General features: G+C 39.4%; 1 pseudogene; it reads right to left on the bottom strand.

Annotated features, from left to right (window-relative positions):
• Window positions 1-10,288: 10,288 nt before the first annotated feature.
• LOC137629874 (5S ribosomal RNA) lies at window positions 10,289-10,407 on the bottom strand (annotated as a pseudogene).

Below are 10,407 nucleotides of genomic sequence, written 5' to 3'. Positions count from 1 at the left end.
AGTGATATTGAGAAAATATTTGAATGCCTTAAAACATTTATTTTATTGATATATTTCATATAAATATAATTCAATGTGACTTTATTACAAAAAAATAATCAATATTTATTTTTCATAAATCTTCACTTTAGTTTCTTAGATGATAAGGGAAGTGCCTCAGCTGGTGATGTTTGACAATCTTTGACTCTTTGATAGCTTCTCAGGTGTATTCGTAGATGTATCCCGGTTACTTTTCTAATCAAGTATTCTTTTATTTTTTTTTTTAGATTTCATCTTAACCAGAAGCTCCCTGCATGACCATCTATCTCAATTTCATACTTATTTGTAAACGACCTTCATATTAGATTAAGTTGTCGGCATGTCTGCTATTTCCGTAACACTTGTCTCTTCCCTAGAACATGCTCGAATGTATATTTTTTTTAGTTGTGACAACAATATGTTCTTTATCCCGCACTACATAACTATTAATTATTATAAGCCCATCTATTGAAGATCCGAATGAATATATTTACAATATGTACCTTTCCGCTTTAACTAATGTGTCATATTCTTGCTTGACTGGTCCCACTACGCTGCAGAACCTACGACCTTTTCTATTCTTATACATAAGTAGATACCTTCGAAAACCCACTACTCACGGTCATCATTATCGTGAAATTTACGTATATAGTTAAAAGATAGTAACTCATACGAAACATTTATACGGTGTAGTTTATATTAATCATAAAACCTTATGCATACCGCAAATACGAATTAACTTCAGCAAATTGTACACAAGTAGGCAATTCGAAAAAAAAAAAATCCGTATTGTGTGTTCTATATCAACCCTAAAACGTTAAGCATACGAACAAAAACTCTAAACTTAGGTATGAGTAAAAAAGACATTGAACGGGATATATTCATCATCACTATTCCGCATCACAACTCTGATATTTAAATGAACGACTTGCAAGTATATTCTTATCTATGGTGGAAGTTATTCAGTTGATCTTGCTATCAGCACACAAGATTAGATATAGACTCAATAGGTGAAACTCTCTATTTTCTCAATATTACTCATAGCAGACTGTGATATTTTCAGGACTTCTTTTCCAGTTATGAAGAGACTTAAAAACGTAGAATATAATTGAAAGAGAAAACGACTGAAAATTGTAGCTTTATGTAATAAGATTAACCGCATTGAGTATACCGACATCCAAGTATGATTTCTGTTTAGAAAAAAATCTGAGCAGTTGTGTGTTTGGATTATTTTTTAGATTGCTAGGTTACTGTAGCTTTACAACCCATAATTTAGAATAGTTACTGCTGCCCATCTCCTCCCTCCATTAAGAGTCTAGCAATGAGGTTCGTTAATCCATAGTGATGAGTGGAATGATTGCTTATAACAATCTTCAAGGACTTAATTACTTCATACACATGGTAGTGAGCCATTTCTTAATCTTAAGATAATAAAAAGAACTAGTGTAATAAGTTTTGAATATTTGTTTTCTAAGTGTTTCAATACTGTAGATTTGACAATTATTAACGTGTAACATGTTGCGCAATACTTTAACTGCACAAGAAGGTATAAGATAAACATATCTTGTAGGTCCTGCAGTGCACAGGGTTTCCATTTAAAAGTTTAAAGGCCGTTCGTGAATGGCAGAGATAAGGGACAGTGACGTTGTCCTAGCAAGCAGGACAGTGTCCTATAGAGACTGACCATATATATACACATGATCAGCGCCCAAACCCCCTCCTCGCCCAAGCTAAGGCCAAGGAGGGCAAGGCAATGGCCGCTGACGACTCAGCAGATAGACCTATAGGCTCCCCAACCCCAATGAGATGTATTATCTTCGGGAATTTCTATTGCGTCGCTTTTTTTTTTCTAGGAATACGTTTGAAAATCATTGTACCTCAGCTTAACAGCAAAGACAATCTAAGTAACGTTGTACTATTTCATCATTTTATAGTTTATCTATATTCAAATGGTGGGAGGTTTGGTCATACTATGAGCACGGCTGGGGATTGAAGTTTTGGTTAGGGGAGGCTCTGCTTTGCGCAGGAGTCAAAATTACTTTAAACAAGAGTTGGGTCAGTATACCTTATACCACATTTGTAAAAATAATACAAAAGAAAGAAAAAGAGAAACGTTCCTGAAAAATAAGACTACCTTCAAACTATTTACCTCCAATTTGCTCACTCAACTTCCCATTGTCCTTTGTAGATAAACTGTTACTGGCCTTAAGTGATCTAAAGCAAAATTTTGAGGTCCAAACTGTCAGGAAGACCTGAAAGTGGAAAAGCCTTTCTTGGTAGCCTGCACAGAAAGAAAATATTTTTCAAATAGTGCAGGGTTTTCCTTATTAGCTGACAGGTAACAACGCTTCACAACAAAATTATTATTTTAACATTAAACCTTACTTCAGCCTCATACACAGTGAATGCAGAATAGATAGCTGCAGCTTGGGCAGAGGGTCGACCACAGCTTTAACACCTGAACTTCCAAAACATTCTATAACATCTTAAATTACATTACATTTAAAATGCAACAATATACGAATTAAAGCCATGCAGCTCCTTCACAATCTAAGCTCGTGATAATAACAGTATCTGTATGAATATCGAATGTTAGCCACATTTAACTCAATGCCTCACTCAAACCAGCAAACAGAATAAATCAGTCATTTGGACAAACTTTAATATTTATCCTACTCCCTCCCTATGATGTCTGTCACAAAGACGCATTTTTTTTTTCTTAGCTAAAAATAGTTATTTGGTAATTAGAATTCATCTCTCTAACAGAATATACTATTTAAACATCATACAAGGGACTTACTATATATTTTGAAGATTATAAGTGTAAATTCCAGTAAAAAAAATCGCCCCCATCCCATAGCTAGAGCGTTTGAAAAGAAATTTGTGGAATTTCCGGCAGATTTTTAAACAGCAGTTCATAAGTTCCAGGAACTTTCTCATGGCGGGATATTCCAGTCTTCTGATTAGCTGAAGCTTCTCAGCTGTGATTGGTTGTTGCCTTTGTTTATAATTTCACATACTACGTGAATAACATCGTAGCCAAAACCCAGTTAAGCATTCCTTTAAAAAATACGCATTTGTTTAGCTTACGTATTTAAACAACAATCATTGTCCATTTTATTAGGAAAATAATAATATTTCATGTTTGTTTTTATAATCATTGTAATTTTTAAATCCTAATTTGTCTCCAGTAACTATAAGTATTTTACCGCTACCCAGTTGAGTTCATTCATAAAGTACAAGGTTGCTTGACGTCACATACAACCACCAATCACAGAAAAGGAAAAATCAGCCAATGAGAGGCCATATATTTCCCGCTAAGGAAAGCATAAGGTTAGAGGGTCCCACTGATTTATGGGCTGCTGTTGGCAAATCAGTCAAATTCACACGGGATTTTTGTTTAAACGCTCTAGTTAAAAGATAAAAGTTTTTTTTTTTATTCATCCTGTTTTTTTTTATTCTATACTCATCAATGATATCTAAGATCCATTTTATTACTAGATAATTTTGAGTTTGTTTCCAATTCCATAAAATTTTGCAGTCATCATTTAACAGAATTATATGTAGGCCTACTGCTCGTATTTTACCCCTTGCCTATGCGGCGACATATTTCTGAATAATTATCATATGATTAAAGTAATAAAATACAAAATAAAGTTACGTGGTTACTTCATTATTTAAAGCTCGATATAAAAATAGCTCTCACTCAAACCAGCAAACAGAAGGAAAGACAAGCTGTAATATCAATCCTACTCCTGATGACGTCACATGGAAGTTTCTCGAACAGCAGAAACTCATAGAACCCATGTACTCTCTTTTGTCGGTAAATTCTTGTCCTCTGATTGGTTAAATCTTCCTCAGCTGTGATTGGTGGTTCCTTTCAGTCACTGTAGCTTCTCACACACACACACACACACACAGACACACACACACACACACACATCTAACATCGTAGCCAAACTCACAAGCAAAAATTTCTTCAAATATAACGTATTTATTTAACTTTAACGCTTCAATAAGATTCATTATTTATATTACTATCATTCATTATTTATATTACTATCAACTAATAATTTTTAGAGTTTATTTCCATAAAAATTGTAATTTCTATCCATAATTCATCTGCAATAAGTATAGTGTTTTTTACGCCCGGTTAAAGTCATTCATAAAAATATGATTAGGTGACGTCATGTACTACCACCAATCAGAGGTGAGAAAGAATCAGCCAATGAGACGCCAGATATTTCCCGGTAAGAAAGCACAAGGCAAGAGGGTTCCTTCGATTTATGGGCTGCTGTTGGCAAACGAGTTGAGGCATTTCATATTTTCGTTCAAAATGTCGATCTTTTTTTTTACTAAGGGGGGTTTGTACTTTGTTTTTTCATCCTAATTCAATTTTATACATATAATGTAATAATGATAGTTAAGTGAGCCTGGGAAGAATATATTCTATTTTCTTATATCTTTTAGATATCATTAATATTATTCAAGTATCTACAATCAACTACAGACGACTACTATCTCTCTTCAGTAATCAAACTTATTTCTTTAAGGAGTGAGAAACGCATATAATATGATTTTTATGTAAGTTTTATCATTATTATTTCTATCATAGTCACTATCATTGTCAATTGGAATATTTTGTGAGATAAGGTGGAGATTTTGTATTTCATATTTATTGACTTAAACTACCTCGCCATTAATTAGTACGAAAAGAATATAAAGTATAGCAAATAAAAATGAAAAGGTTTTGTGTAGACCTGAATTTCCTTTTAATGTTTGTTTTATTTTAAACATTATTAAAAAAAAATGGCTTAAATACAGAAGATATTATCTTAACAGAAAATTTCACTTTCAAAATTTCATTTTGTCAGTACTGAAAGCAATTAATTGAGAACAAGCTTCTTGTTTTCTTCTCAGTTTCTTTATAAACTGGAATCATTGAAATGTTATGAAATCAAAACAGCATCAGCAAAACAGAGTGTTGAATAGGCCATTTGTAAAATTTTCAAACTTTCCACCATTATTCTTCTTAACCTAATCTATCTTGATAAAGTTCACGTCTCCTTAACAAACTATAGATTAAAAATAGGTAGTAAACTCATTTCCTAATGACGAGATAAGTTATAGGTTTAGACCTACTCACTCACTCCACGGGCTCCGGGCCCATGTGGTCCTTAGCCGCCTCCACAAGAAGTCAAGACTTCCCTATTCAGTGTGATATCATTCCAGAGGGCAGGTGCTCTACATCTCTTTTGAGATTATCTTTCCATATCATACATGGTCTCCCCGTGCCCGCGAGTCGTCTTCCCTCTGGTCTATCAGGCATCACTCCCCCGGCAATCCCACTGTCCTCTCCATTCTGGCTACATGTCCAGCCCACCGCAGGCTTTGTGCTCTTATGATATTGGTTATTAAAGGCAGTTCTGACAACTTTCTCAATTCATGGTCGTGTCTTCTTCGCCAAATCTCCTCATTGCTGTCATATACTGGTCCTCATATTCTCCTTAACATGCCTTTCTCAAATGCTAAAAGTCTTCTCTCCAATTCTTTAGTTAACCTCCATGTCTCACAGCCGTAAGTCAAGGTAGGCCTTACTATTGTTGTATAGGTTATTAATTTAGTTTTCCTACTCAGGTTTCTGGACATGAATATTTCTTTCAGTGACCAGAGGCAACTTGCTCCTGTGGCTATCATTAACCTTATTTCCTCTGTTGTTTGAGGTGATTGTTGATCCCAGATACATAGATTTATGTACACCCACCAAGTTTAATCCAGCACATGCTATATTACCAACATCACTTTCCTGTTTTGAAACCTTTAGAATTTTTTTTCCCCGATTTTTAAACCGATGCATATACTGGCCTCTCTCAAAGCTCAAAACATATGCTAAAGTTCTTGGTGATCAGTGTAAAGATTTGTTGTTCTTGATTACGTCTAATCAGACTATACTGTATTGTCATGATAATCTATCACCTAACATTCTAAAAAAAAAGATTCATTTTAAAAAATTGATGAATTTGAGATATATATCTTCGCGTTGGGGTCTGTGAGGCCGTTCAAAGCCAGGGTGACCATGCAAACAGCCCGTATTTGATCGGATTGTCCCATTCTCCCGTATCAACCCTCCCCAGGAAGGCTTTTGTCGTGTATTTCCAATATTTGCAAAAAAAGAAAAAAAAAATACATAATGGTAAAAATCATGCTTGATTGCAATACTGTCATGACTTAACACATGTAATGAACAGCTCCATGTTTGTTAAATCTACAATGCATGTACTTTAAAACAAAAGGAGTTAATGAAGTAGGTCCTGGACAATCTGGACCCAGCTGACAAGGACTTCGCGCTAAGCTGAGGTGCGACTAACTTCATTTTAGTTGGGTATCCATGTTGTTTAACTACCTCTTAAATTTAGGTGTCCCTTATTTAAATTTTCAAAATTCGGTCACCCTGCTTAGGTAGCAACACACTAGATTAATCATATCAGATTAAACTTTGTCTATTTTCTCAATTTCAAGAGCATCATGAACTGTGATAATTTCAGGAATTGTATTACTCTTCATTTCCAGTTATTAACTGTTTAAAAAAAAAAAAGCATATAAAAGAATAGTGAAAGACTTAAAGTTGTCTCTTTTTAATGAAATTAACTGGAAGGAATTTGCTTGGAAAGTCAGAGCAGTAAAATGCCAAATGATGACAAATATATTGAAAGTTAGAAGTTATTAGGTAAAAATGCCAAATAACGAAGACAAATATATTGGGAGTTAAGAGTTATTAAATAAAATCGACAAATGACGAGGACGAATATATAGTGGGAGTTACGAGGTATTAAGTAAAAACGTCAAATGACGAAGACAAATATATTGGGAGTTACGAAGTATTAAGTAAAAATGGCAAATGACGAAGACAAATATATTGGGAGTTTCAAGTTACTAAGTAAAAGAGCCAAATGACGAGGACAAATATATTGGGAGTTACGAGTTATTAAGTTAAAACGCTAAATGACGAGGACAAATATATTGGGAGTTACAAGTTATTAAGTAAAAACGCCAAATGACGAGGACAAATATATTGGTAGCTACGAGTTACAGAATTAAGTAAAACATGCGAAATGACGAAGACAAATATATTGGGAGGTATGAGTTATTAAGTAAAACATGCCAAATAATGAGGACAAATATACTGAGTTATAGGTTATTAGGTAAAACATGACAAATGATGAGACAAATATATGGAAGTCACTTACACCTTCATGGTTCCACAACACCCTCCAAAGTTTAAAACATCATTAGGTACACTACTTGAGCAAGTGAGATTTGTTACCTACAGAAAGGACACCATTACCAGCTGTAAACTAATATGACATGACTTTCTTCTTGCTAAATACCTCTTATAACCATGGTCCTTTTTATATAGTGAGTCCTTCCTTTGATGGGCTTTCTAAATATGACAAATTCGAAGATAATTTGTATTTTTCCTAACCATACAAACCTTAGCTATTTACATTGGGTTTACCTTTTAGCGCAGCTGAAATGGCGAGCCATTAGAATTTAACGAGGGTGTATTACCCCCGCGCTAGTTAGCGGGGCGGTAGGGGAGTGGTAGCTAGCTACCCCTCCCCCCCTCACACACAGGTGAATAGCTAAGGTTTGTATGGTTAGGAAAAATACAAATCATCTTCGAATTTGTCATTTGTTCCGTAACCGAAATACAAACCACGCTATTTACATTGGGTGACTTACCCCTTAGGTAGGGTGAAAAGTCCCCAGCCATACTGGCTTTGGCTTTACCCGGGGACTCAGAATCCGAGTGAGTCGCACTCGAGAAAAGGAGTCCCTGCACCTCACAAGTTCCTTGCTCCGCAAGGAACCGTGTGGCCTACATAGGCTTGTGTGTGAAGGAAGAAGTGTGACCCGTCCTAGGCAGTTGACCTGGAGTTCCAGAAGGAACTCTGGGTTAGGACGTTCCCAATACCACCTCGTCAGGGTATGGGGGACGCGACAATATTGACTCAATACTCGGAACACAAGGAAGCATGGTTTACCTGCAGAGGTTCGAGGTCAGCTATGCAGAGACCAGGATGCTGCTTCCCCGTAGAGGGGATGATGAAGAAAGAAATAAGGGCCAGACATACTTCTTTCGTTCATGCAGACTAAAACCTGATAACAATGCCCTCAACCTTCTGCTACCTGTCCAAAAAGGAGCCTGAGGTTAGACCAGCTGTTGTGTAGCCACCACAGAGCGATAGAAACGTATCGATACTCCTGTGGGTCACGCCCTGCAGGAAGAGGGCTGCGAAGGTCATTAGACGCTTCCAGACTCCAGCTTGTAGCACCTGCGTCACAGAGTAGTATTACTCGAAGGCGAGGGACGTTGCGATGTATCCAACATCGTGCTGTAGGGCGATGTGACGGGGGAGGGTCTGGAGACAGGTCGAGATGAATGTCCTTGAGTCCGAGCTGAAGAGGTTTACTGGTGACTCTCCCCCGTGTCCTCCTTGTGCTCCCAAATCGGCTGCAACTGAGGACAAACTGCATCTGTTCCCAAAGCTAACCTCTCGATTCCTTTACTGGCAAGAAAGAGAAGGTCTTGGGACATCAGATACAGAATGGAGACTCGAAATCTTGAAGGAATTGGACCGAAGGGCCGGGACCCCAAGATTCTGAGTCTAGCCAACAACTCAGGAGCGAACCTGAATGTTGCCTTCCCCTCTTCCTTAGAAAGGGCGGAGTCGTACGAGACCAAGAAGATTGCTTACACACTGGCCGCGGCCAGAGTGAGCAGGAGACCCAAGACGGAATACAATCCGAGGCCTGACGTAAAGGGTCTTGAGAAGATCTCTTAAGGGACTACAAAGTCCGAGCCAAGCTCCAAGTTGGAGGTCTCCCTCCGACTAGGGCAGGGACGATCGTAGATTCGCATGAGCGAGGAAAGATCCAGCGGGCAGGAAAAAGTTATTCCTTTAAGCCTGAAGGTCAGGGACAGGTTGAGCGACAGGCTTCATTGCCGAGAGCGGAAAGGAGTTTCCTCCCGCCGCAAGGCAATAAGACCGTTATTACTGGAGAAGAGGCCTCAAGGGAAGAGGTATATCTCCCACGGCACCAACCACCGAAGACTCTTCACTTTGCCTGGAAGACCCCTGCGGATGACTATCGCAGATGGCGCGACCTCCGTCCCGCGACTGTAGCGGGTTGTCTCTTCTTGAGGAGGAGGCGTAGTGTCTCCAGGCATGAAGCCGAAGCGACGCCCCGGTTCGTGAAAGATGTTGCAGTGTGGTTGTTTGAGTAATCTGTGCCGCGGGAGAAGCTCTCCCGGGAGTTCCGTCAGCGGAAGCAGAGAGTCCAGAAACCGTTCTGCGCATAGTCCCAGTGGAGCTCTCCCATTGAAAGGTTGACAGACAACCTGGTCTTGTTGAGACCCATTCTCCACAGACAAAAAGGAGGGAAGACGCAGGCGTCGAAGTTGTCCCACCATCACCGGAATGCATCTTGCCAGAGTCTCGGGGTCTGAGACTGGGGGGAAGAACAGCGGAAGCTTGAGGTTCCAAGCTGTCGTGATCAGGTCCCCCAGACCAGGACTTGCTGGTTACTCAAGGCCAAAGACCCCCAGGTACACTTTCTCTACGAGGCTCTGCTCGGATAGTCGGAGAGAACATTCCTCTGCCTGGAATGAGAGAGCCGATGGTGGTATTGAGAGTATCTCAATCATCTCGGTATCTCTACTGCAAGATGTGAAGGTGTGAAAATGCGTCCCCTACTGGTTAGAACACGCCAGAATCATGAAGTCGACGCGCACGGGGCAACTCGGCAGGAGCTGTAGGATCTGTAGAGGGGCCAGACTACGGCCCCTAAGCCTGCCTGAATGATGGAGAGGTATCCTTCAGGTCCTGACCATAGGCCTGGACCGGAACATCCCCCCCCCCTTTTCTTTGACGAGTCTGAGAACAGCATCAAGAATGTGGGGAAAGGACGAGAATATCCACTCCCATCAAGAGGTTCCATAGGTCAACACCCATTGCAGGTCTAATAGTTCCGCTGGTCCCATAGGGGCCAGGAAGTCCGGTTAATCGTTGCCTGAAACCACCGGAACTTGAACCGCCCCACATGGAACTTATCCTGAGGCAACCGTTCGGACTATAGACGGGTCAATGAGGAAAGGAGAACTAGGAAACGTTCCAAGGTACGGCTGAAAGCTCTGCTTGACTGAGAACAGGTACTGCAACTCTCCTCAGCCTTGCCACAGTCAACTGAAGGGAAGGCTCGGAGGATGTGGCTACAGAATCTGGCGTCCCCAGGTGGTCACCCATCCAAGTACCGACCAGAACCGACGTTGCTTAACCTCGCTGGACGGACGAGAAGCGGGGTTTCCAACGTGGTAAGGCCGTTGAC

The sequence above is a fragment of the Palaemon carinicauda genome, chromosome 37 (assembly GCF_036898095.1).
Source record: "Palaemon carinicauda isolate YSFRI2023 chromosome 37, ASM3689809v2, whole genome shotgun sequence".
Taxonomy (NCBI): Eukaryota; Metazoa; Arthropoda; class Malacostraca; order Decapoda; family Palaemonidae; genus Palaemon; species Palaemon carinicauda.
This window is presented reverse-complemented; position numbering and strand designations above follow the sequence as displayed.